Raw genomic sequence first — 26,040 nt, forward strand, 5'->3', positions numbered from 1 at the left:
GGAGGAGGAGGGACAAGATGGCAGCAGAGTAAAGAGCACAGGGAATCACTTAGTAATCACCCAGAGCTATCTAAGGCATCTATTTGGGGACCCAGGAAACCAGAAGAGTATCCTGCAACATCTTTGAAAGTATGAAAGGAGGAGACTGTCCATCTACAGAGAAGATTCATGAGCCCTCCACACCATGGAGGCTGGTGCCCATCTTCCATGGTCAGTGTAAGTGGCTCAGGAGCTCTTCCATGGCTGGAGTTGGAAGCTCCATTTCCCATATACGGGGAAGGAAGAGACAGTTGGCCACCAACTTCAGCTACTGATTAATAAACTCTGCTTGTTAAAGTATAATCCTAAAAACAGCTAAAGTTTGAACCTGTCCAAGTCAGAAAGAAGCTGGTAACCATCATTTTAACTTCACCCCCAGCATGAGGGCAAGTGGGGCTGACTGAACCACAGTGAAGTTAGGAACAGTCTTCTTTCCACCAAGATCTGACTGCTGCCCTAACCTACAGTCAACCCATCTTTGGCAGGGAAGAAGCTGGGGGGACCTGTACGAGCCTCTCTGAGTAACTGCAGGTACCTTCGGCTGGCACAGACTGAGTAGTCAGACACCTGGGGCTCCATCCTCATACCCCAATAGGATAAAAGAGGAACTGATTCCTCATCCTCTCCAGGCAACTGCAGCTGTTTTCAGCCCATACAAACTGGTTTGTTGAGCACCTTCAATTCTATCTCCACATTTGCCTCCCCATAGGATAGGAGGGAGCTGGTGTTTCCACAGCCCTCTGGGCAATGGCAGGCACTTTCAGCCTTCACAGACTGTACTGTTGGGTGCCTGTGGATCCACCCCCAACCCCTAATAGGATAGGAAGGGACTGGTGTTTCCTCAGCCTTTCTGGGCAATGGCACATTCTCTCAACCTACAGGAACTGAACTGTAGGGTGCCCATGGATCCACCCCACTCCCTAATAGGATAGGAGGGGGCTACTGTTTCCTCAGCCTCTCTGGGCAAAGGCAGATACTTTCAGCCTATATGGGAACTGTTGAGTGCCATTGGTTCTGGTCCTGCCCCCATACAGGGCAGAATGGACAGCACTCCCTCAGGCTCTCAGGGCAACTGCAGGCATATTCAGCCCACGTGAATTAGATTGTTGGGCACTCCAGATGGTCCATCCCCACCCCTGGTGGTGGTGAGGCAGTGCTACATCAGTCTACCTGGGCAACTGTGGTCACTTTGGACCTGCACAGCACAGATTTCTGCCCACACCTGCAGCTCCATCCCTGCCCTAAGGGCAGAAGGGGTATGAAGCTTCATCATTCTCTCCAGGCAACTATAGACAGTCGAGTCCTGCACAACTTGGATTACTACACGGCAGCAGCTCTGTCCCTACCACTGGCAGAGGAAAAAGGTGGGAGAAGCTTCACCAATTCCTGGGGCAATGCAAGCAGCTTCAGTCTCCATGCTTATAGCATCAACTACATCCTCAACTCCTACTACACAACCAGCAAGGAAGAAAAGGCAAGAAAGTTCTAAACTAAAGAGAAAAACTGCACCAAGAATAAAACCATCTAGTAAACCAGATGCAAAGACATCAACAAAAAATTACAATCCATACCCAGAAATAGGAAGATATGGTCCAGATAAAGGAACAAGATAAACCTCCACATGAGATAAAGGAGTTGAGACAACTAATCATAGATGTCCAAATAAATCTCCCTAATAAATTCAATGAAATGGCTACAGAGAATAAAGATATTAAGAAGACAATGGGGGAAGCAGATTTGGCCTAACAGATAGGGCAATTGCCTACCACTTGGGAGGTCCAAGGTTTATACCCAGGGTCTCCTGACCCATGTGGTGAGCTGGCCCACATGCACTGCTAATGCGCACAAGGAGTGCCGTGCCACACAGGGCATGTCCTCTGCATAGGGGAGCACCACGCACAAGGAGTGCACCCGTAAGGAGAACTGCCCAGTGCGAAAAAAGTGCAGCCTGCCCAGGAATGGTGCCACACACACAGAGAACTGATGCAGCAAGATGACACAACAAAACAAGACAGATTCCAGGTGCCACTGACACAAGCGGACACAAAAGAACACACAGCGAAAGGACATAGAGAGCAGACAACTGGGGGGGGAGGGGAGCAGGGAAGGGGAGAGAAATAAATTTTAAGAAGTTAAATTAAATTAAAAAAGAAGACAATGGGTGATCCAAAGAATTTGAAAGCACACAAAGAAAAATAGCAGATCTTATGGGAATTAAAGGCACAATAAATAAATGGAAAAAATTTGAAGAGGGTCTCAGGGAACTAAATGACAGCAAGAGATGTGCAAACATACATGTCATGGGTGTCCCAGAAGGAGAAGAGAAGGGAAAAGGGGCAGAAGGAATATTTGAAGAAATAATGGTAGAAAATTTCCCAACCCTATTGAAGGATATAGAGATGTGTCCAAGAAGTACAACATACTCCCATCCAAATAAATCTGAATAGACCAACTCCAAGACACATACTAATCAGAATGTCAAATGCCATCTGGGAAGTGGACTTGGCCCATAATGGATAGGGCATCCACCTACCACATAGGAGGTCCGTGGTTCAAACCCCGGGCCTCCTTGACCCGCATGGAGCTGGCCCATGTGCAGTGCTGATGCACGCGAGGAGTGCCCTGCCACGCAGGGATGTCCCCCACATAGGGGAGCCCCACACACAAGGAGTGTGCCCCATAAGGAGAGCCACCCAGCACAAAAGTGCAGACTGCCCAAGAATGGCACCGCACAACAAGATGACGCAAAAAAAAAAAAAAAAAACGCAGATTCCTGGTACTGCTGCTAAGGATAGAAGCAGTCACAGAAGAACACACAGCAAATGGACACAGAGCAGACAACGGGTGGGGGAGAAATAAACAATCTTTAAAAAAAAGAATCATATCTAACAAGACTGTCTTTCAAAAATAAGGGTGATTTTAGAATATTCACAGATAAACTGAGAGAGTTTATAGCAAAGTGACCAGCTTTGCAGGAAATACTAAAGGGAGTGTTACAACCTGAAAAGAAAGGAGAGAGGGGCTTGGTAGAAAGTCTAGAAATGAAGACTGTATCAGTAGCACTAACTTAAAAATGTCAAAAGAGTGGTGAAAATAAAAAAAAAGATGGGTGTAAGGGAAGCAGGTATGCCTAAAGCAGTTGAGTACCTGACTACCCAGGTTTGGGTCCTGCTGCCTCCTAAAAAAAAGAAGCAGACACCTGCACCCACCACAAAGAGAGCTAGATGCCACACCCCACTGTAACAAGAGATAGATGCTGCATCCTGCAGCAACACGCAGATGCCTAAACGAGCAGATGCCACATGACAGCAGACGTGGATGTGGCTCAGGCTATTGGACCTCCCATGCAGGAGATCCCAGGTTCAGTTCCTGGTGCCTCCTGAAGAAGGGGAGCAAAATGAGCAGACAGACAAGAGAATCATCCAGGGGTGGGGGGGAACCAAAAATAAATTGATAAACTAAATCTTTTTAAAGACCAGGTGTAAAACAAGAACTGCCTTTACAGTAATAACATTGAATGTAAATGAATTAAACTCCCAAATCAAAAGATAAAGACTGGCAGGATGGATAAGAAATTAAGAGCCATCTATATTCTGTCTGCAGGAGACTCACCTTAACCAACAAGGGTATGATTTCCATTCAATATAAAGAGCTCATACAACTCAACAATAAAAGAGAAAGCAATCCAATTTAAAAATGGGCAAAAGATTTAAATAGACATTTCTCCAAAGAGAAAGTACAAATGGCCAAAAAGCACATGAAAAATTGTTCTATATCATTAACTATTAGGGAAATGTGAATCAAAACGACAATGGGATATCCCCTTACATCACATGGAATGGCCATTATTTAAAAAAAACAGAAAACAATAAGTGCTGGAGAGGATGTGGAGAAATAGAAACACTCCTTCACTGTTGGTGGAATTGTAAATGGTGCAGTCTCTGTGGAAGACAGTTTGGCAGTTCCTCAGGAAGCTGAATATAGAACTGCCATATGATCCTGCAATTTCTCTACTAGGAATCCAGAAGTCCTGAAAACTGATGTGAACAGACATCTACACACCAAAGGTCACAGTGGTGTTATTAACAGTTGCGAAAAGATGGATACCCAAGTGTCCATCAATCAATGAATGGATAGACAAAATATGGTACATACATACAATGGAATATTATGATGCAATAAGAAGAAATGGAATTGGGACACATAAAATATGGGTGACTCCTGAAAACATGCTGGGTGAAGAAGGCCAGACACAAAAGGACAAATATTGCATGGTCTCACTGATATGAATTAAATATGAAGAAAAAACACATGGAATTAAAACCTAGAGATAAGAGGAGGGTTGAGAAGAACTACTGATGCTTAATTTAAGTAGAAGTTTTAATCAACTTGACTGTAAGTGTGGAAATGGATAGAGTTGATGGTAACACATTATAGTGAGTAGCAGCTGGTTTATAAATGGGATTATGGCTGGAAAAGGTAGGGATGTAAATGTCAATCAAAAGAAAGCTAGAGAATAATTTAGGGACTGGATAATACAGTGAACCCAGAAGTGGATGAGAATTGTGGTTGATGGTACAGAAGCAAGAGTGTCCTGTGAGCTAGAGTCGATGTATTTTACTATTGCAGCATAGTAGGAATGTGGAGAAGCATGGGAAAAATACGATTGGCATGACCTATCGACTGTGGTTAACAGCAATAGTATAATATTCTTACATCAATGCCAAAGATGTGTTGATAATGGGGGGGAGGGTATTGAAAAAGTGTGCTGAATGTATGTTATGGACTGCTTGGTGATAATAGTCTGATGATATTATCTAATATTCTGTAACAAATATTCTACCATGGTGTGGTATGTTGGTGAAGGGGTGTTGGATAGGAATTCTACACATGTGCATGATTGTTTTATAAGTTTACAACCTTTGTAATAAAAATATAATAAAAATATAATAGGGTGATTGGGGGAAAATACACCAAATGTAAGATACAGACCATACTTAGCAGTAATACTTGACAACACTCTTGCATAGTTTGTAACAAATGTTTCACAATGCAAGGTGTTGGTGGCAGGGTGATGTGTGGGACCCCTGTAAGATGTTATGCAAGTTTATTTTGTAAGGTCTTTACTTTTACTATGCACTTATAGTTTATGTATGTTCATGTGTGAATGCTATACTTCAATAAAAAATATATTTTAAAAAATCTATGGGATGTAGTGAAGGCAGTGCTGAAAGGGAAATTTATAGCCCTCAGTGCTTACATTTTTTAAAACTAAAATCAATGGCCTAACTACAAAGCTGGAGGAACTAAAAAAAGAACAGTAGACTATTCCCAAAGCAAGCAGAAGGAATGAAATAAAAGAGCAGAAATAAATGAAATTGAGAACAAAAAAACAATAGAACAAAATAAGTTGGTTCTTTGAGAAGACTGATAAAATTGACAAACACTTAGCTAGACTGACAAGGAAAAGAGAGAAGATGCAAGTAAATAAAATCAGAAATGAAAGCAGGGACATTACTACTGATCCTACAGAAATAAGAGATCATAAGCTGATACTATGAAAAACTGTAAGCCAATAAATTAGACAATGTAGATGAAATGGACAAATTCCTAGGAACATACTAACAACCTACACTGACCCTAGAAGAAATAGAAGACCTTGACAAACCAATCACAAGTAAAGAGATTGAAACAATCATCAAAAACCTCCCCAAGTCAATGCTGGAGTAGTGAGTGGGGTTAGGGAGGTGGGATGGACTATCCATAGAGCTAGGGGGAGGGCTGAAGGAACAGGTGAACTCCAGGGAAGCAGAGAACTGTGGTTGAGAAAATAATTGTAGGATTGTTCTTTTGGCAGCTATGGTAGGGGAAGGTCATTGGTACAGGGTGTCAGTGGTGAGGGGATGTGTGGGGAAGGGGGCACCCGGGACATGCCTCTATGGAATATGAATGTGTTCATGTGGTCATAGGGTGTTATTTCAAAGGGTGGAGACCCATATAATAACCAACAAAATATTAAATTCCCACCCTGGGGGGAAGCAGATGTGGCTCAACTGTTAGAACATCTGCCTACCATAAAGGAGATACAGGGTTCAATACCCAGGGCATCCGGGCCTGTGTGGTGAGCTGGCCCTCACACAGTGCTGATGTGCACAAGGAGTGCCGTGCCAGGCAGGGGTGTCCCCCATGTAGGGGAACCCCGCGCACAAGGAGTGCACCCTGCAAGAAAAGTCGCCCTGTGTGAAAAGCACAGCCCACCCAGGAGTGATGCCATACACATGGAGAGCTGACGCAGCAAGATGACACAACAAGAAGACACAGATTCCCGGTTCTGCCTGACAAGAATGCAAGTGGACACAGAGCAGACAATGGAGGGGAGGGGAAGGGGAGAGAAATAAAATCTTTAAAAAACAATTCCCACCCTGGGGAGTCCCGCTGTGTTCTCTAATAGAGTGGCAAGAATCTCTAGAGTACATAGAAATAAAAGGAATAATAAAAGAAAGAAGACAAATATGCCAAGCCCTCAATATTAATGCTTGTATATTTATGAACCTTATTCTTGTAAAATTGCAACGTAGGCTAATAATATCTTTTACCTAAAAGTTACCTCCTGAAAACCTCCTTTTACTCAAATGTGGCCTCTCTATAAGCCAAACTCAGCACATAAACTCACTACCGTCTTCCCAGCATGGGACATGACTCGCAGAGACAAGCCTCCCTGGCACCAAGGGATTACTACCAAACACCAATCAGATGGATTTGGAAAAAGACCTTGAGGTTACACTTACGCATGTCACAGTAAACAAAGCCTCAAACAGAGGTATTCCTGAGGACTCGAAATATCTGGACAATATAGACAATGTACACAGCCTCATGAAATCAGCACCCTGTAGGTGGGCCTCATCTTAGAATATATGATAATCTATTTCCCCACTGTAAAATATTAGGCTCATTTATAATTTCCATACACATGATTCTCCCACCCCTTTTATTTGAACCTGTAATTAGCACTATACCCATTAAATATATGTCCCAGATACTTAAATCTTTGGTCTGTTCATGTGCTGGTTGAGCCCTGACTCTCAGCAGAATTGCAGCCAATACCTGCTCTCCAGTTCATTGGACTCACTCAGGACAGTTAACAAAATGAAGATGGACAACCCCCATCCCAAAAGAAAAGAATCCCAATCCCCCTATTATTGACCCTTAGTGTTGATACGATTTTACCTTAACATTGAATCAAGATTACAATATTGCTATTAACTATAGTCCATAATTACATTAACTGTATTTTCCCCTTGCACCACCATATTCTTACCACCTTGTAATACTTTCATACATTTATTCGTTCATAGAACTAATATTTGTACTGTTATCCACAATCCTCATCCACCATCACATTCACTGTTACAGTCCCTAGATTATTCTCTAGGTATCTTACAATTGACAATTACACTCCTAGACTACCCCTTCAGCCACAGTCGCATTTATTAATCAGCTGTGTTTTTATACTCACTATAATGTGTTATCAACTCCATCCATTTCTACACTTTTACAGTCAAGCTGATTAAAGTCTCTACTACATTAGAATTCTTTTTTTTCTATCTGGCTGCATCTTTTTGGTGCAACATCTTGCCATATGGGGGCCTGCGCCTCTGCACAGGTCAGGGATGCCTTTTTTCTTTGTACCAGGAGGTCCCAGGGATCAAACCCAGAGCCTCCATATGAGAAATGGGAGCTCAATTGTTTGAGCCACAGCTGCTTCCCAAAATGCTTTCTTTTTAATTCTCATAAGGAAAATCAACAGTATACCCATCTCAGGTTTCCTATTTCCTGTCATATATAGTACAGAAGGACCTTGATTATCTTGATATTCCACATAACATCATGCTAGTCCATGATATTGATCACAGCATATTGACTGAACTTGCTGAGCAGGAAATTTGTGAATATACTAAAAAACCACTGAAGGGGAAGCAGCTGTGGCTCAATCAGTTGGGTTCCCATCTACCATACGGGAGGCCCTAGGTTCGCATCCCGGGGCTGCCTTGTGAAGGCAGGCTTGCCCGCACGCTGTGGAGTTCCACCCAGCCCACAAGCGCTGCAGAGCGCTGCCCGGCCCGCAGACACCATGGAGCACCACCCAGCCCACAAGCACCACAGAGCACCAACTCAGCAAGGTGACACAACAACACCACCACCACCACAACAAAAAGGGAGACAACACAGAAGAGTTCACAGCGAATGGACACAGAAAACAGCAAGCAAGCTACAAGGGAGGGGGGAATTAAATAAATATAGACAGAAGAACGCACAGCAAATGGACAGAGAGGATACAGCATACAAAAAGCCACAAGGGGGGGATAGTTTTTAAAATTTTAAAAACCACTGAACTGCATGCTTTAAATGTGTCATCCGTATTGCAAGTGAGTTATATCTCAATAAGCCTTTTTTTTTTTAAAAGAAGGCATTGTCCAGATCAATAGGTCATTATGATAGCAATGGCTCTGTTGATTTTCTCTGATAATGATACATCTGGAACTTCTGGTGTTATTGTTATCTCTACCTGGTTAATTTAGAATAATCTGTTATTCTCCAGGTGTTATTTTTTGCACTACCCAAATAAGCAAGGTTAATGGGAAAGTGGTAGGGATCACCATCCCTGAATCGCAGATCTTTCATAGTGGCACTAATCTCTGTAAACCCCCCATATTTGTAGTACTTGAGGATTTCACTCAGCATTTTCTAGCAGAACAGCCCTTATTCCATAAATCCTATAACCACTTGAAAACTAGGCCAGTTTCAAGTCTATATATTCCTGCTAAACATTTTAAGACTAGGAAAAGTGGCTGGATCCATGGTCCTACTGGAGCAACTATGAGGTGGGTTTATGCCAAGATTCCATCAATCTTCTGATCCCCATAAAAATAAAACCCCATTCTGAACATGGTGGTATCGGAGGTCTCCAGGGAAAAGCATCAATTCAGAGTTTGTATCTAATAATCCCCAATAGACCTTGGTGTTCTATCTCATAGTTCACCCCAACAAATTACAGCAGTTATTTCTGGGGAAATACTGTTATATATGTGTGCGCAACTGAATCAACTTTTGTCAAAGGAAATCTGGCCTCCCCATCAGCTGAGAGCTGGCTTAAATTTGGGAGCCGAGTCAAGGATGTGAATCCCTACCATGGTAATTTCAGTTAGGTTTCTTCCCAGACACAGAATTTCCTTATCTGTATGGATCAAACAATGTGTTGGTAGCATCTTGGTAGACTACATATCCTTGGCTGCTCAAGCAAGTATCATGCAATAGGTTGGCTTAAACAATGGGAATTTATTAGCGTACAGTTTTGAGAGCAAGGAAAGTCCAAATCAAGGAGTCACCAAGGCACTGCTTTCTTCCTGAAGACTGGTGTTATGGAGCTGGCTGGAGATTCTTGTTCTTTTACTCCTGTGTCACATGGCAATGCACATTCTGGCCTCTCCCTTCTCCTCTGAGTAATGGTGACCTTTAGCTTCTTGCTTTGCATGGCTTTCTGTCTGAATTTTACTTGGCTTATAAAGGACTCCATTAATAGGATAAAGACTCATCTGATTTAGGTAACACCTTAACTCAAGTAACCCCATCAAAAGGTCCTACTTACAATGGGTTCACACCCACAGGAAGAGATTAGGAACATGTCTTTCTAGGGTACATAACTCCAAACCACCATACCATCTATTTTATTTCTAGGAACCCCATGATTGTTTAGCCATTGCCACAGATCCATGCAGTTAAAACCTAACCTCGACCATATCTAGATCCCATCATCCCTATTGAAAAGGACAGATAGCACAGAGCTCTTCAAGCATGGTAGTGAATTCTTCACCAATGCATTGCCTAATCCCTTGAAGGGCTTTCACAGGTTAGGGAATGGCTGAACACAGTGCATATAATAGATCCATTCTAATACCCCCATCTTCCATTAAACATTAGCTACAGCAATAATAAGTTAGAGGGCAAAGGAGCACACTGATGTCATCCAGGAGTTGGCAGAAACAATGTGGAGAATGGATCTGCAGTAGAAAATGGAAGATACTTAAATAATTTAAATAAATTGTAACATTCATGTTATACCTACTGCTGACAGCATAGGGTAACCTTATTTTTACCCTGTACAGACCACTGTCTCCTTAGAAAATCACTTACACACTAGATCTGTCATAAAATCAGCCTATATGGATCCAGGTAAGCTTCTCATCAGTGTTTCCACCAGGATGTACTGTTTCAAATAAACCACCCTCGCTTATTAAACAGCTCTTATGGAAAGCTGGCCTCAAAATGTGTGCACAAAAAATGACAAATAATGTCATCTAAGACAACCCTTCAGATAATGCATTTAGAACTCTAATTTACAAAAAAGGCTCTTTGTTAGGAATAAAACTCTTCTAATTCCACCTTCTATAAAGTGACTTATAAAATGAGATCTTATTTATGTAACCTTCTAGAGTTGTGCCCTCAATGCAGTCACTACAACAGTAATGGTCAAACAGTCACTTCTATCCATATTATCTATTTCTCTATCAAATAAAATTGCTTCCTTTCCAGATCAAAGTAAACTCCCCCGATGGTGTGAGCTTTGCCAGCTGAGCAGCTGATAATGCTAAAACAGTTTTAAATATGTGCTTGAAGAATTATCCTCACCATAAGTAGAACAAACGAGAAAATTACTTTGGAATGTTCCTGTGTTGTACCTTATTTACATTCATTTTGGAGTATGACATGTCTATAGTCACATTCAATGATAAACAGTGCAAGTTTAAATCTAAACTCTCTTCCTCTATCTCAACGTTAAAACCGTAAGACCTAGCAGTGATATCTAAAAATGTTTCTATAAATTGTATGTTTCTATAAGAGCACACTAATTTTCGTTGTTCATGAATACTGATATATTTTTCAGAATCACATATGCTGCATACACAAAAAGTCAGCAAATACAAAATTATAGACCAAAAGATTTATTCTTTTGTTTCAAAGCCAACAAAACAAATACTGCCCTCCCACCATATAATGCACAAAACCTTTCCCATGCTGATTTCTTCCAGTATGACATCTCAGAACTCTTACGATTTTGCCACATTCATTACAATGGTGGTTTCCCCCATTATGATTCTCTGATGTAGTGAAGGTTTGTAAAATTACAAAAAGTCACCCTATGTTAATTTCATTTATAGGGTTACTTTCTCTCCTAGAACAGTATTTTTTAAAAAGTTAATAAATGTGGCATGGTAACTAAAGGCATTCTTCAAACATTATGTTTGTATTTTTGCTTCAGTATGAATTTTCTGTCTAGGAAAAAAAGTGCATTCTTTGTGATGATCATTCCTTACCCACAAATTCTGCCTATGATGAGTTGATAGATACAGAATGAGAGCTGATCCCTAACTGAAAGCTTTCCCACATTTACTGGACACATAGCCTTTTCTGGTAGCAATTTACAAATGTAGAGTGAGGGAATCCTACTCTCAATATTTACTGATCATGTTCTGGTACTGCAAAAAGAATGAGTGTCTACTTGATGGTTTTTCCACCTATTCCTAAGGTTTTTCTCCAAAATGGATTCACTCATATTGAATACGGTATGAGCCACATTTCCTCACATTCAACATACTGATATAAGGATTCTCTCCAAGAGCCCTCTGAAGTCAAAATAAGGCATTAACTGCTCCTAGAAGATTTTTTAAAAATGATCCATACATTCTTTAGGTTTTCTCTACAGTGTGAATTTGCTGGTGTTCAGTAAGGAATGAGTGGTAATTAAATGGATTTCCATATTCACAGGGGTTCTCTAGAGTATGTGTTCTCTGGTGTTTAGCAAGGTTTGAGCTCCAGCTAAAGGATTTGTTACATACCTTACATATGTAGGGTTTCTCCCCAGTGTGCGTTATCTGGTGGAGAATGAGGGAAAAACTCCGACTGAAGGCTTTGTCACATTCAGTGCATGCATAGGGCTTTTCTCCAGTATGAATTTTCATATGTTGAGTAAGGGATGCATGCCAAGTGAAAACTTTGCCACATTCATCACATTCATAGAGCTTTTCTCCAGCATGGATTCTCTGATGTTTAGTAAGGAATGAGTGACAACGGAAGGCTTTGCTACATTGACTACATTCATAGGGAGTTTTGGTAGTATGAATACTCTGATGACGAGTAAGATGGGAGGCGCGGCGAAATGCTTTCCCACACTCAATGCATTCATAAGGTTTCTCTCCAGTATGTGTAATTTGATGGCGAATAAGTTCTGAGCCACTGCTAAAGGCTTTCCCACATTTTCTACATATGTACTGTTTCTTTCCAATGTGAATTCTCTGATGTCGAGTGAGGTTTGAGGCACGGCTGAAAGCCTTTCCACATTCAGAACATTCATAGGGTTTCTCCCCGGTATGTGTTCTCTGGTGTTCAATAAGGAATGAAAGGTAACTGAATGTTTTATTACAGTCCTTACACTCATGCGGTTTCTTTCCAGTATGTATCATCTGATGTTTCACAAGGTTTGAGATCTGACTAAAGGTTTTGCCACATTCCTTACATACATATGGTTTCTCTCCAGTATGAGTTCTCTGATGTAGCACAAGGGAAAAGCGCCGACTGAAAGTTTTCCCACATTCCTGGCATCCATAGGGCCTCTCCACGGTATTGATACTCATATGTTGAGCCAGGGCTTCTTGACGAGAGACTGTCACTTGTCCCTGATTTCCTTGCAGTATCTCAGTATCAGTCTCACATTTCCAGCCTCCTTTAAAACTGTAATACTCAGGGTCTTGGTTTAGAATTCTTTCCATTACCAAATACTGGGATGAGTCATCTTTATAAATATTTTTTGGAGAAAGCTCTTTGATCTCACCATTTGACTCTGAAACTGAAAGATACCAAAAAAAAAAAAAAAAGCAGATGTTTCTTTTCTCTGTACTGAGTAAAATAAAAGGCACTCTTTCCTTTTTTAATGAGATAATGAAATTGGAAAAAATATCAACTGCAAGGCTTTCTGAACAGTATGCCCAGAGATTCAGAAGAGATCAAACACAGGTGTGGATATATAAGGAGAAAGACTAAATATAAGTCATTAAAGGAGAGGGAAAGTAGAAGGTAGGCAATTGGAAAGGAGAGGCTATTTGTCTTTCTCATCTTCATTTAAATTGTATTTCATGCCAAAAATATCTGAAAATTGCAATTTCTTAACACTTCTAATAAACTGTAAGTGTGCCTCAGGTCCCATCAACACATCAGACTCTGAATAGTACACTTAGTGTCTTTAGAATGTCTTTACAGTTGTTTATTATACAGGGGAAAAAAAGGTTTCTCTAAAAATATGCTTATGATCCTCACTCTAACTCTACTTTCCAAACTAATATCTGAAGCTCAGCTTTGCTATAATAGTGTTTATCAAATTGTTTTTGAAAGACAAACATTAGCCCTAATTTTCTCCAGGCTGGGTTTTAAGGAGGGACTTCATCATTTTTATTTGAAACAATTTCAAAATAATATGAAGGGGTTTTTTGTTTGTTTTTTAATACCTTCTCTTGTATCCTTATTCTCAGGAAATATACACTTATACTTTTAGGGATAAAGGGCCATGGTGTGTATTATTCTCAAATATTTCAAGAAAAAAAAACATATACCAGATGATGAAGCAAATGGGGCAAAATGTTAGCAACAAGAGAATGTGGATAAGGGATATATGGGTATTCACTGTACCATTTTTACAACTTTACTATAAGTATGAAATTATCTCCAAATACACATTTAAAATTTCATTTTTCTCTAAACCACACTTCCACATTTTTTGTTTGGGGGGGGCCCTACCTTTCACTATCACTCTGACTGTAAGCAACTGGACAGAAGTAAATAGACTTCAAATTTCATTAATGCCCACCTCAGCACTAGCTCAAAATCTATAACTATATAGCAAACACACAAAAATACCCGAAAGCTTAGGATAGGGCTGGCAGAGCAACAGATGATAAGAAAATGATGATCTCAATAATGGTAACATCTTAAATTCCTTAAATTCAATTACCTATCTAGCTAGTACCTAAGAGCCCTGGGGACATAAATTGAATAATTCCCTTCAGAAGCTGAGAATATAAATAGGGAAACAAAGAGAACACAAAAAAAATTAATGATGAGACAGAAGAACACATTCAGAAAAACAGATAAAGGTTTTAATCTAGAGGGCTTCATGGAGAAAACTAGTTGGGAACTGAAGTATACCAGATGAACCTACACATTTAGTGATGTAAGAAAAAAGCTACCACAGAGATTTAGTATAGTATTTGCCAAATGATTTCCTGGACCAATGAGAGTAAAAAACAAAACCAAGAAAATCAGATTCAAGATATGTAAGTAGAATGCTAAATCCGTTCCCCCTCCTTCCTTCAAACTCACTTCACCTTTTCCCATCATCTACTATGCCCTAACTCTTTGGTAGATGCCAAATGGATTTGATAAAATGTAGCATGCATACTTATTAAAACCTTTCACTCTTAATAAGGCCTTCCTATGATAAAGCAGCAACTAATATTATACTCAATAACAAAATCTTAGTCATTTTTTTCAGGGAAGAAAAAAACAACAACAGAATATCTTCTATCACCAGTATTACTTAAGATCATTTAGAAAGTACTTAATGTAGTAGGAATACAGGAGGAAAGAAATTTTGGAAAGGAAAATTTTTAAAATTATTACCGTATTTGCAAGAAAAAAATCAATCTAGAAAGGTTTAGAGGTTTTTTCTTTATTGCTATAATAAAGGTTGAGAGATACAAATACATAAATACACTAGCATTCCTATAGAAAAACAATATATCTTGTTAGAAAAGAAACTCGGGAGAATTGCTTAGGAATAAACTCAACAAGAAGTGTTCAGGGATTTACAAAGAAAATTCAAAATCTTGAGACGATGTGCAGATATTCTTCATGTATATGTATAATTTAGCTAAGCATCATCTGGGAGCTTTTTAGAAATGCAAATATGTGTACTTCACTCCAAAACTACTGAATTTCTGAGGTGGGACCTGGGAAAATGTGTTTTAAAATCCTTTTGACAAAAAATTATTTTGCAAGCTAAAGTCTGAGAAGCACTACCTTGACTACTATCTCTCGAGTCCTAGAATATGATACTCAATTGCCTATTGAATTGATATACTCACGTATCCCATTGAGACCCCAAACTCAAGTCTCAAATTGATATAATTTTCCCCTCCTCTTCAAACATGCTCATGCTTCTTTCCTTAGGAATAATAATACCAACACAAAAAATAGTGTCAACATCAGTTCCTCAATCACCTTCATGTCTAATAATCACCAGATTCTTTTGAGTGTATTTCCTCAGTTTTTAACCAATGTATCCCCTCCATTCCCAGGACATCCTCATAGTTCTGATAGATATTTCTAGACTAGATCATGGCAACAACTCTTAAATAGTAACCCTGTTTCCCAGTGTTACCTCTAACAAATCTGTTCTTCAAAGTGCAGCAGCCAGAATGCCCTTGCTAAAATGCTCTCCTGCATAAAACAGTTTTGAAGACTCCCAATTAGCCTATGGGTGAACTCCAAGTTCATTAACATGGCCTGTAAGATCTGGTATGATCTGACCAGTGCTGACCCCTAACCAACTTCAATTCCATTTTCCCACTAAAATTTATGCCTTCCCTCAAGCTAGACTGGACCTCATACTATTGCTGTTTTACTAGTATGACTATTCTATATGTTGTTGCTTTTCTTTACTTAAATAAGGGGGTGGAAGGTATAGATCCACTCCTGTAAATATGAAGTACATTCCAACATGTCTATTCCAATGAATGCAAAAAGTGGGCAGAATGCATCTAGCAGGTATCTGAAGACTAAAAGCCAAAGGGTAGCAAGCGAATTGCAGAAGGAAATCAGAACTCATAGTTAACAGTAACTGGTGGTGCGTTTCTCATTTTCCTTTCTCCAGTATCTCCTGGCCTGAATGAAGACAGCCTGAAGCACATATGGAGAGAAAAATCTCCAAGAGAAGCTATAGTGCCAGGCTAGGGAATGGGAGAAAGGATCCCTATGAGTCGGAGAAATCCTATCTTTTGGTGGTTAATTTTCCATTCTCTCCTGCCCCACCCCAAGGTGTCCTGCAGGAGCAGTGACCAGTTAGGCATGTAAAACTCCAAGTGAGGGTAACATTTCCCCACCAAAAAAAAAAAAAAAATCTGTAGCCCAATAAGCATGGTAATACCCACTTTTTTCTTTCACTTTTCATCTTCTCATTACTTGGCTACAGAGGCAGATAAAGTCACAGGAAGTAAATAGCAGAGGGGAAACTGAAGTTCAAGCTTCCTATCCAGAAGGTCTTAAACAGGGCGTGGTCCTGAGAGCTGAAAAGGGTAGGGGAGAATGTGCAGAAGGCGGCTGAAGAAGGTAACCCCATAAAGTTGTGTACTAAATCCTGGGCTCACCCATGAGCTGTGCATGCAGGGATCTGACCCGAAAGAGCACATTAAGGACTTTGAGAACTGAAAAACAGAGTACACCACTGCCCAAGTTCCAGACACGAGAATAAGTGGTATATAAGTGGCACAGATATGAATAGCACTACAAAGGCTTTGAAAACTGGACTGTCATTGGAACTACATTCACAGAAGTGTTAGAACTTGTGGCTTTAACCTATATCAACAGCCTGCTTAAAAACACTAACATCTTGACTTCTGAAAGATGGCAGATTAGAGAGACACAGGACTCACTTCTCTCCCAGAAGAACAGCTAGCGGACAGGCAGAAATGGCCAGGAAAAAAAGTGTTCTAGGGTTTAGGATACCAAAGGAAGGCTGAACACCACCTAGAAGAAAGAGGGCATAGGAAAAGAATCACATTGGAAAGACTATGAGTAGAAGCTGCAACTGCAGCTGCTAGTGCCCTTCCTCCCACCCTTCGAGCAGATGGCCTTGAATTTTCCAACCTCTGGCTGGTGGCTACGGACAAATGGGGCTACAGGAATCCACCTCCTCAGGAAATGGGAGAGAGGGGCACAGCCTAAGGCTGACTGAGCTCTTGATCAACAAATTTGGTCTGCTATGTCCCACGAGCCCTTCAAGGCTGGGTGGCCTGCGCCATGGGGAGTCAGCAAGGGACTAAAGAGATCCAAACCTCTCAACCACCTTCCTTACTGACTGGAACTGGCTGTTGAGGACACAGAGGGGAGTGGATTATTTCCTACCCAGGAAAAGGGAGGAGGCTGCCAGCAAAGGTTGAATAGCCTCTGAGAAAGCCTCCCTCCCCAAGGCCCTTGAAAATGGGTCTGCAACCCATTACTGGGTCCTTGGCCCAGAATTGAGCAACAGGGACAATCCTAAAGACCTAGGAGAGGTTGAATGAAGAATCAAAGAATGGCTGTAACACACAGTCTCCCACAACTAAATCCTTATGCGAGAGAGAACTTGAGCATCAGAGTAAACTCACCATCAAAATCAGATATCTAGACATAAGCAAAAAACTAAACTATACTAAGAAAATGGAAGAAATGGCCCAAGCAAAGGAATATATCAAATACCAAGATGAGACACATAAAACCTAAATAGAAAAGTAACAGAGCTGACAGGAATGAAACACACAATAATTGAGATTAGAAACACATTAAAGGGAAGCAGATTTGGCTCAAGTGATAGGGCTTTCACCTACCATATGGGAGGACCTGGGTTCGATCCCCGGAGACTCCTCGCAAAAAAGAAGAGAGAGCATGCCTGCACGACAAGCCAGTAGCCACATGGTGAGCCAAGTGCCCATGCCGGTGCCCATGCGGCAAGCCGAGTGCTCATGAAGTGAGCCGAGCGCCCACGTGAGTGCCCACACAGTGAGCCGAGTGCCTGTGCAAGTGCCCACATCACGAGCCAAGTGAGTGCCTGTGCGGTGAGCCAAGTGCCCACGAGTGCCTGCCTGAGTCCCCGCATGAGCGCCCAGATGGCAAGCCAGTGTCCATGCAGCAAAGTGTCCGCATGGCGAGCAAGTGCCCACACAAGTGAGTCATGCAGCAAGATGATGATGCAACAAAAAAGAGAGAGGAAGGGGTGACTCAAGGTGAAGCACAGCAGAGACCAGAAACTGAGGTGGCAAAATTGACAGGGAACCTCTCCACATCAGAGGTCCCCAGAATCGAATCCCAATGAATCCTAGAGGAGAAAGATGAGAAGAGAAGACAAAAAGAGAACTAGATACAGAAGATCACACAGCAAATGGACACAAACAGCAAAAACAGCAGGACGGGGGAAGGGAGAGGAGGGGAAGAAAAAAATATACAGAGGTATACAACAGTAACTGAAAATGACAGAAGAATAAGTAATACATAAAATAGAACAGCTGAAACTGGAGAGAATAGCAGAGAGAGAAAATAATGGAAAAAATTGAACAGAGACTCAGGGACTTGAATAATAACTCACTTATCCAGAAGGAGAAGAGAAGGGAAGAGATGCAGAAAGTATATTTTTGGAAATAATGGCTGAAAATTTCTCAATTCTCATGAAAGAAATGAAATCACATGTACAAGAATCACAACATACCCCAGTCAGAATAAATCCAAATATATCTACTCTAAGACCCATACTATCATACTCCTCAGAATACCAAATGTCAAAGATAAAGAGGAAATTCTGAGAACAGAAAAGGAGAAGCAAATGGTCACATACCACAGATGCCTAGTAGGACTTAGTGCAGATTTCTCATCAGAAACCATGGAGTTCTGAGAGAAGACAGTGGTATGATATAATAAGGATACTGAAAGAGAAAAATGGCCAGCTGAGGATTCTTTAAACAGCAGCTGGAGACTTCAATACACCACACTTATCATCAGATAGATGTAGACAGAAGAGATCAACAAGGAAACAGAGAACTTAAACAATATGATTAATGAACTAGATCTAACAGACAAGTATAGAATGTTGCAACCCCAATCAGTGGATCTTTCGCTAGGATAAGACTACATGCTGGGTCATAAGGCAGGTCTCAATAAATAGAAAAAGCGCCTTCTCTGATCATAATGGAATGAAGCTAGGAATCAATCAGACAGGAAAGGGGAAATTCTGCAAATATATGGAGGGGAAACAACACACTCCTAAACAATCGGTGGGTCAAAGAAGAAACTGCAAGCGAAATTAGCTGCTATTGTGAGATAAATGGAAAGAAGAATACAACCTATCAAAATTTATGGGATACAGGGAAGGAAGTACTGAGAAGGAAAATTTATAGCCCAAGGAAAGAGAGCTAAAATCAAGACCTAACTGAACACCTGGAGAAACTAGAACAAGAACAGCAAACCAATCCCAAAGCAAACAGAGAGAAATAACAAGTATTAGAGCAGAAATAAATGAAATAGAGAAAAAAAATAAAGAAAAAAATTCTAAAAGTTGATTCTTAAGAGAAGATTAATAAAATTGACAAACCCTTAGCTAGACTAACCAAAAAAAGGAGAGAAGATGCAAATAAAATCAAGAATGAAAGGAGGGACATAATGACTGACCCCACAGAAATAAAAAAGATCTTAAGAGGATATTATGAGAAACTGTATGCCAACAAATTAGAAAACTTAGATGAAATGGACAAATTCCTAGAAATGCACAAATAACCTACAATGACTCTACAAGAAATATAGGAACTCAACACATCAATTACAAGCAAAGAGACTGAATCAGTCAACAAAAATCTCTCAACAAGGAAAAGTCCTGGACTAAATGGCTTCACAGGTGAATTCTACCAAACATTTCAAGAATAACAATTCTGTTTAAACTCTTCCAAAAAACTGAAAAGAAGGAAAAATTACCTAACACATTTTATGAAGGCAGCAACACACTAATACCGAAACTGAATAAAGATACTACAAGAAAATTACAGAACAATCTCTTTAATTGTCATAGAAGCAAAAATTCTCAACAAAATACTTGCAAATTGAATCCAACAGAATATTAAAAGAATGAAACACGATGACCAAGTGAATTTTATTCCAGGTATGCAAGGATGGTTCAACATAAGAAAATCAATAACCATAATACACCATATTAACAAATCAAAGGGAAAAAAATACATGATCATTCTGATATAGAAAAGGAATCTGACAAAATCCAGCATCCTTTCTTGATAAAAATGCTTTGAAAGATAGGTACAGAAAGAAAGTTGTTCAACATAATAAAGGGCATATATGAAAATCCCACAGTCAACATCATACTCAATGGGGAAAGGTTGAAACCTTTCCCTCTGAGATCAGGAACAAGACAAGAATGCTCACAGTCACCACTATTATTCAACACTGTGTGCCAGAAGTTCAAGCTAGAGCAATTATGCAAGAACAAATAAATGAAAGGAACCCAAATTGGAATACAGAAAAAAAAACCTCTATTTCCAAATGACATGATCCTTTATTTAGAAAATTCTGAAATATCTACAGCAAAGCTACTAGAGCTAATAAACGCATTTAGCAAAGTGGCAGGATACAAGATCAACATGCAAAAATCAGTAGTGTTGGGAAGCAGGTGTAGCTCAGTGCTTCACATGTACGAGGTCCTGGGTTCAATCCCTGGTAAGTCCATTAAAGAAAATAATAATAATAAATAAAGCAAAAAATCAATAGTGTTTCTATACACTAGAGCAATGAGCAAGCTGAGGAAATCAAGAAAAAGATTCTTTTACAATAGTAACGAGGAAGCCTCAAATATCTAGGAATTAATTTAACCAGGAATACAAAGGATCTGTATTCCGAAAACTACAAAGCACTGCTAAAAGAATGCAAAGAAAACCTAAACAAATGGAAAGGCATTCTATGTTCATGGATTGGAAGACTAAACTCATGAAGACGTCAATTCTACCCAAACTGATTTATAGATTCAAGGCAATCCCAATCAAAATTCCAACAGCTTACTTTACAAATATAGAAAAGCCAATTACCAAATTTATTTGGAAGGGAAAGGGGTCCTCAATAGCCAACAACATCCTAAAAAAGAAAAGTGAAGTTGGAAGACTCACTCTTTCTGACCATGAAGGGTATTATAAAGCTACAGTGGTCAAAACAGCATGGTACTGGCATAAAGATAGAAACATTGATCAATGGAATAGAATTGAGAGTTCAGAAATAGATGTGCACCTCTACAGTCAAATGTTTTTTTATAAGCCTTTACCAAGTCCAATTTTCTGGAACAGAACAGTCCTTCAACAAATGCTGTTGGGAGAACTGGTGATGGGGTGCTGTAAGGGAAACGTGTATGATGTTATGCATTTTTTTTAATATGTTGACAACTTTTACTATACACTTCTTATTTATATATGTTCATATTTGAATGATATATTTCAATAAAATTTTTTAAAAGAAAAAGAGTTGGGTTTCAATTTTCACCCAGCCTGACAAATATTGTCTTTCAAGATGTGTTTTTAGTTCATTTACATTTAATATGATTATTAATATATTTGAGTTTACATCTATCACTTTATTATGCAATTCCTATTTGTTCCTCCTTTTATATATCCTTTCTGTTCTCCTTATTTTGGATTTTGCTTTCTAATCTTTAACTTTACCCCTCTCAATATTTTGAAAAGTTTTACACACTCTTGTCCTATTTAGGGTTACCCTAGAATTAAAATATGCATTCATGACTTCTCAAAATGTAATATAAAATGATCGTTTCACTTTTTTACAGTTTGACTAGAGTGTTCTGTAGAACATTTAAAAAGAAATAACATCATTATTATAGAAACTCATCAAAGAACAGAAAAAAAAGGATTACTGCTGCTCATTTTAAGAGGGTAGTATAAACCTTGAAACAAAATCTGGACTCACACATTATAAGAAAGGAAAACTATAAGCCAATGTCACTCATAAGCATAAATGCAAAAAAGAAAAAAAAAACACTAAAGGAATCCAGAAATACATAAAAATATTAGCAAATTAAATTACCAGTCTATAAAGAAAATAATACATTGTGACCAATTTGTTTTTTCTCCAAGAATGCAAAGTTCTTTTAACATCATAAAGCTAGTATATTTAAGTTTCCATATTAACTGGTTAAATAAGATCAATTATATACTTACCTTAATAATGAATAAGTATTGGGTAAAACTTAATACCCAGTCATGTTAAAACTCTTAGAAAACAAGAAGTAAGAGAAACCTTTTACAACTTGATATAGGACAATTGTGGGAAGTTGGCAGAGCAGAAAGATCCAGACTCATTCCTTCCACCAAAACAACTATTAAACAGGCAGGAACTGTCTGAAACAACTATTTCGAAACTCCACAGGCCAGAACACTGTACAACATCCAGGGAAGAATGGGAAGAAGATGCTGATAAACTGCAGTAAAGTACTCTAAATTACCGTCTCCACATGGCAACTCTGACACCCATCCCCGACTCATAGCAGGCCACCATGGGGTCCAGACTCTGGGTAGCTTGCTGGTGACAGAAAGGAACATAAAAATCCTCTTCCCCAAGACCAGGGGTAGGTACAGATGATCACTGATCATGAATTTGACTCACAAATTCAGACTGCTGGGAGTCCCAACTCGGAAGTCAGCCTTTGTTTCAATTCACCCCGAGAAAGGTGGCAGCAGCCATTGTTTAAACCAGCTCCAGGCAGGGGTGACAGTGGTGGAGACTGAGGGACACTGTGCTTCCTTGAGGCTGCATGCTCAGACAGCTGAGGGGCTGCATTTGCTGAGCTGACCGGGAAAGGTAAGCTTTGGGGAGCTGCTGGAGAAGCTCCTGGCACCTTCCTGATCCCCTCCCCAGGACAGTTTGGAGCTGGATCTGCCTTCTTCACGGACCCTTGGCCCTGTTTCAGACGGGAAAGTCCTCTCTACCACGCCCCTCCTCCCAGTATTTGCCCTCCTGGCAAAAGCAGTTTGAGATAATGAAGAAAGTATAATAAACTACAGAAGTGGAAAGTCTAAGGCAAAAAGCCTGCTAGCTTCAAACAGCCTGGAGAGGGAGATCTGTCTTCCGGGAAACAGAGAACAACCAAACTTCTGTGAACAGAGGAACACCAAAACAACAAGCAAGAGCCCAGGACAAGATACAGGCCCAGAAAGATAAGGAAAACCCTGAAAACGACATTTGCCTTGGACAGACCTTCCTGACAGGAGGGCTCAAACAAAATCTGTCTATCATCAACTGATCACAAAATCAAGAAACAGACACCTCAGGGAATAAATCCCAGAGTTAACATTTTAAAACATTAAAATGTACAGTGTGAACAAAAACCAAACACAAACAGGAAATGATACCCATCCAAAGGAAGAGGATAGAAATCCAGAAAACACCAATGAAGAAGACTAGAATGTGGACATACCAAACTAAGCCTTTAAAAGAATGGTCTTAAAAATGCTTAAGGAGATGAAGGAAAATACGGAGGAAGAAATAAAGGATATCAGGACAACAATGAATGAGCAATATCCATTAGTAAAGGGATAGAAATTTTTAAAGGGAACCAATCAGAACTACTAGAATTCAAGACCACAATAACTGAAATGAAAAATTCCCAGGAGAGTTTCAAGAGGAGACTGGAGCTGGCAGAAGAAAGAATCAGTGACTTCAAAGACAAGATACTTGAAATGAGTGAGGCTGTGGAGCAGCAAGAAAAGAATGTTAATAAAAGTGAAAATATCCTAAGATACCTCTGAGACACTATGAAGAATACCAATATACACATTATTGGAATCCCAGAAGAAGAATGAGAGAAAGAGGTGAAAGAAATAGTCAAAGAAATAATAACAGAGAACTTCCCAAACTTTGCAAAAGACATGATTATGCACAACCAAGACACCCAGAGAACACCAAACAGGATAAACAAAAGAAATATACACCCTGTCATATAGTGATCAAAAAAAAAAATCAAGAAAAAAAAATCTACTTACAATAACAACTAAAAGAATCAAGTATCTAGGAATAAATCTAACCAAGAATGTAGATCATTTATATACAGAAAACTACAAAACATTATTAATAAATAAATATAACATAAATAAATGGAAGGAACTTCTATGTTCATGGACTGGAAGATTAAAAATCATTAAGATGTGTTAATCCTACCCTAAGCAATTTATAAATTCAATGCAATTCCAAACAAAATTCCAACAACCTTCTCTGCAGAAATGGAAAAGCTAATGATCAAATTTATATGGAAGGGAAAGAGACCCCAAATAGTTGAAGCCATCTTGAAAAAGATGAAGTTGGAGAACACATACTTCCTGATCTTAAAATTTATTATAAAGTCACAGTAATCAAAACAGCATGGTACTGGCACAATGACAAACATATAAACCGATGAAAGAGAAATGAGAGGTCAGAAATTAACCCTCACCTTTACATCCAACTGATTTATGACAAGGGAGCAAAGAAAACTCAATTGCAAAAGAACAGTCTTTTCAACAAATGGTGCTGGGAAACAGGATTTCTATTTGGAAAAAAAAAAAGAGAGAGAGAGAGAAGGAGGAACCGTACCTCACACCTTCTACAAAAACCAACTCAAAAAGAATCAAAGAACTAAACATAAGAGCTAGAACTATCAAAATCCTAGAACAAAACATGGGTAAGCATCTTCAGGACCTTGTGTTAGGCAATGGTTTCTTAGATTTTATACCCAAAGCACAAATAACAAAAAAAAAATACAGGGAGCAGATGTGGCTCAAGCGATTGTGTGCATGCTTCCCACATGAGAGGTCCCAGGTTGGGTTCCCAGTGCCTACTACAAAAAGCAAAAAACAAGAGGTAAACAAACCAAAAAAAACAACTCATGTGGCTCAGTGTTTGAGCGCTTGCTTCCCACTTACAAGGTCCCAGGTTCAATCCCCAGCCCCAGCTACCAAAAAATAAAAAATAAAATAAATAAAATAAATTAGGTAAATGGTACCACATCAAAATTTGAAACCTTTGTGCCTCAAAGGACTTTACCTTGAAAGTAAAATGACAGCCTATACAATGGGAGAAAATACTTGGAAACCACGTATCTTATAAAGGTTTAATATCTAGAATATATAAAAAAATCCTTCAACCTAACAACAAAAAGACAAACAACTCAATTAATAAATGGGCAAAAGGCCTGAACAGACATCTCTCCAAGGTAGATATATAAATGGTCAGAAAGAATAGGAAATTATGGTCAACATCATTAGCCATTAGGGAAATACAAAACAAAACCACAATGAGGGGAGCAGATATGGCTCAAGCAGTTAAGTGCCTGCTTCCCACGTGGGAGGTTCTGAGTTCAGTTCCTGATGATGCCTGAAAACAAACAAGTAAACAAATGAAAAAACCAACTCAGGGGAGCCAATGTGGCTCAGTGGTTGAGTGCTAGCTTCCCACATGAGGTCCTGGGTTCAATCCCTGGTCTGAGTACCTCAAAAAATATTTTTTTTACTGATAAGTGAATTGCAACTATGTAGAAACCACACAATAAAGTACTATGCACAAATTAAAATAAGATAGTATTAAAAAACACACACAATGAGATACCATTTCAGACCCACTAGAATGGCTGCTATTTTTAAAAATGGAAAATAACAAGTGTTGGAGAGGATGTGGAGTAACAGGAATGCTCAGCCATTGTTGTGGGAATGTAAAATATTGCAGCTGCTATGGAAGACAATTTGGCAGTTTCTCAGAAAGCTAAACATAGAAATATTATATGACCTGACCTGGCAATCCCGTTACTAGGTATATACCCAAAGGAATTGAAAGCAGGGACTCATTCAAATGGATATTTATACACTGATATTCATAGTGGCATTATTCAAATGCCAAAAGATGGAAACGACCCAAGTGTCCATTAACCAATGAATAGATAAACAAAATGTGGCATATACATATGATAGACTAGTATGTAGCAAGTAAGAAGAAATTAAACCAGGACACATACAATAACATGGATGACTCTTGAAGACATTATGCTAAGTAAGCCAGACACAAAAGGACCAATAGTGTATAGTCTCACTGATATGAACTAAATAAGAAGAATAAATG

At 39.5% G+C, this 26,040-nt stretch overlaps 1 protein-coding gene across 7 annotated transcripts in view; it reads right to left on the reverse strand.

The window, feature by feature from the left end:
- The window catches only part of ZNF10 (zinc finger protein 10), a 100,641-nt gene that overhangs the window by 62,374 nt on the left and 12,227 nt on the right, over positions 1–26,040 (reverse strand). The window lies entirely within an intron of this gene.

Source organism: Dasypus novemcinctus, chromosome 19 (genome assembly GCF_030445035.2).
Source record: "Dasypus novemcinctus isolate mDasNov1 chromosome 19, mDasNov1.1.hap2, whole genome shotgun sequence".
NCBI lineage: Eukaryota > Metazoa > Chordata > Mammalia > Cingulata > Dasypodidae > Dasypus > Dasypus novemcinctus.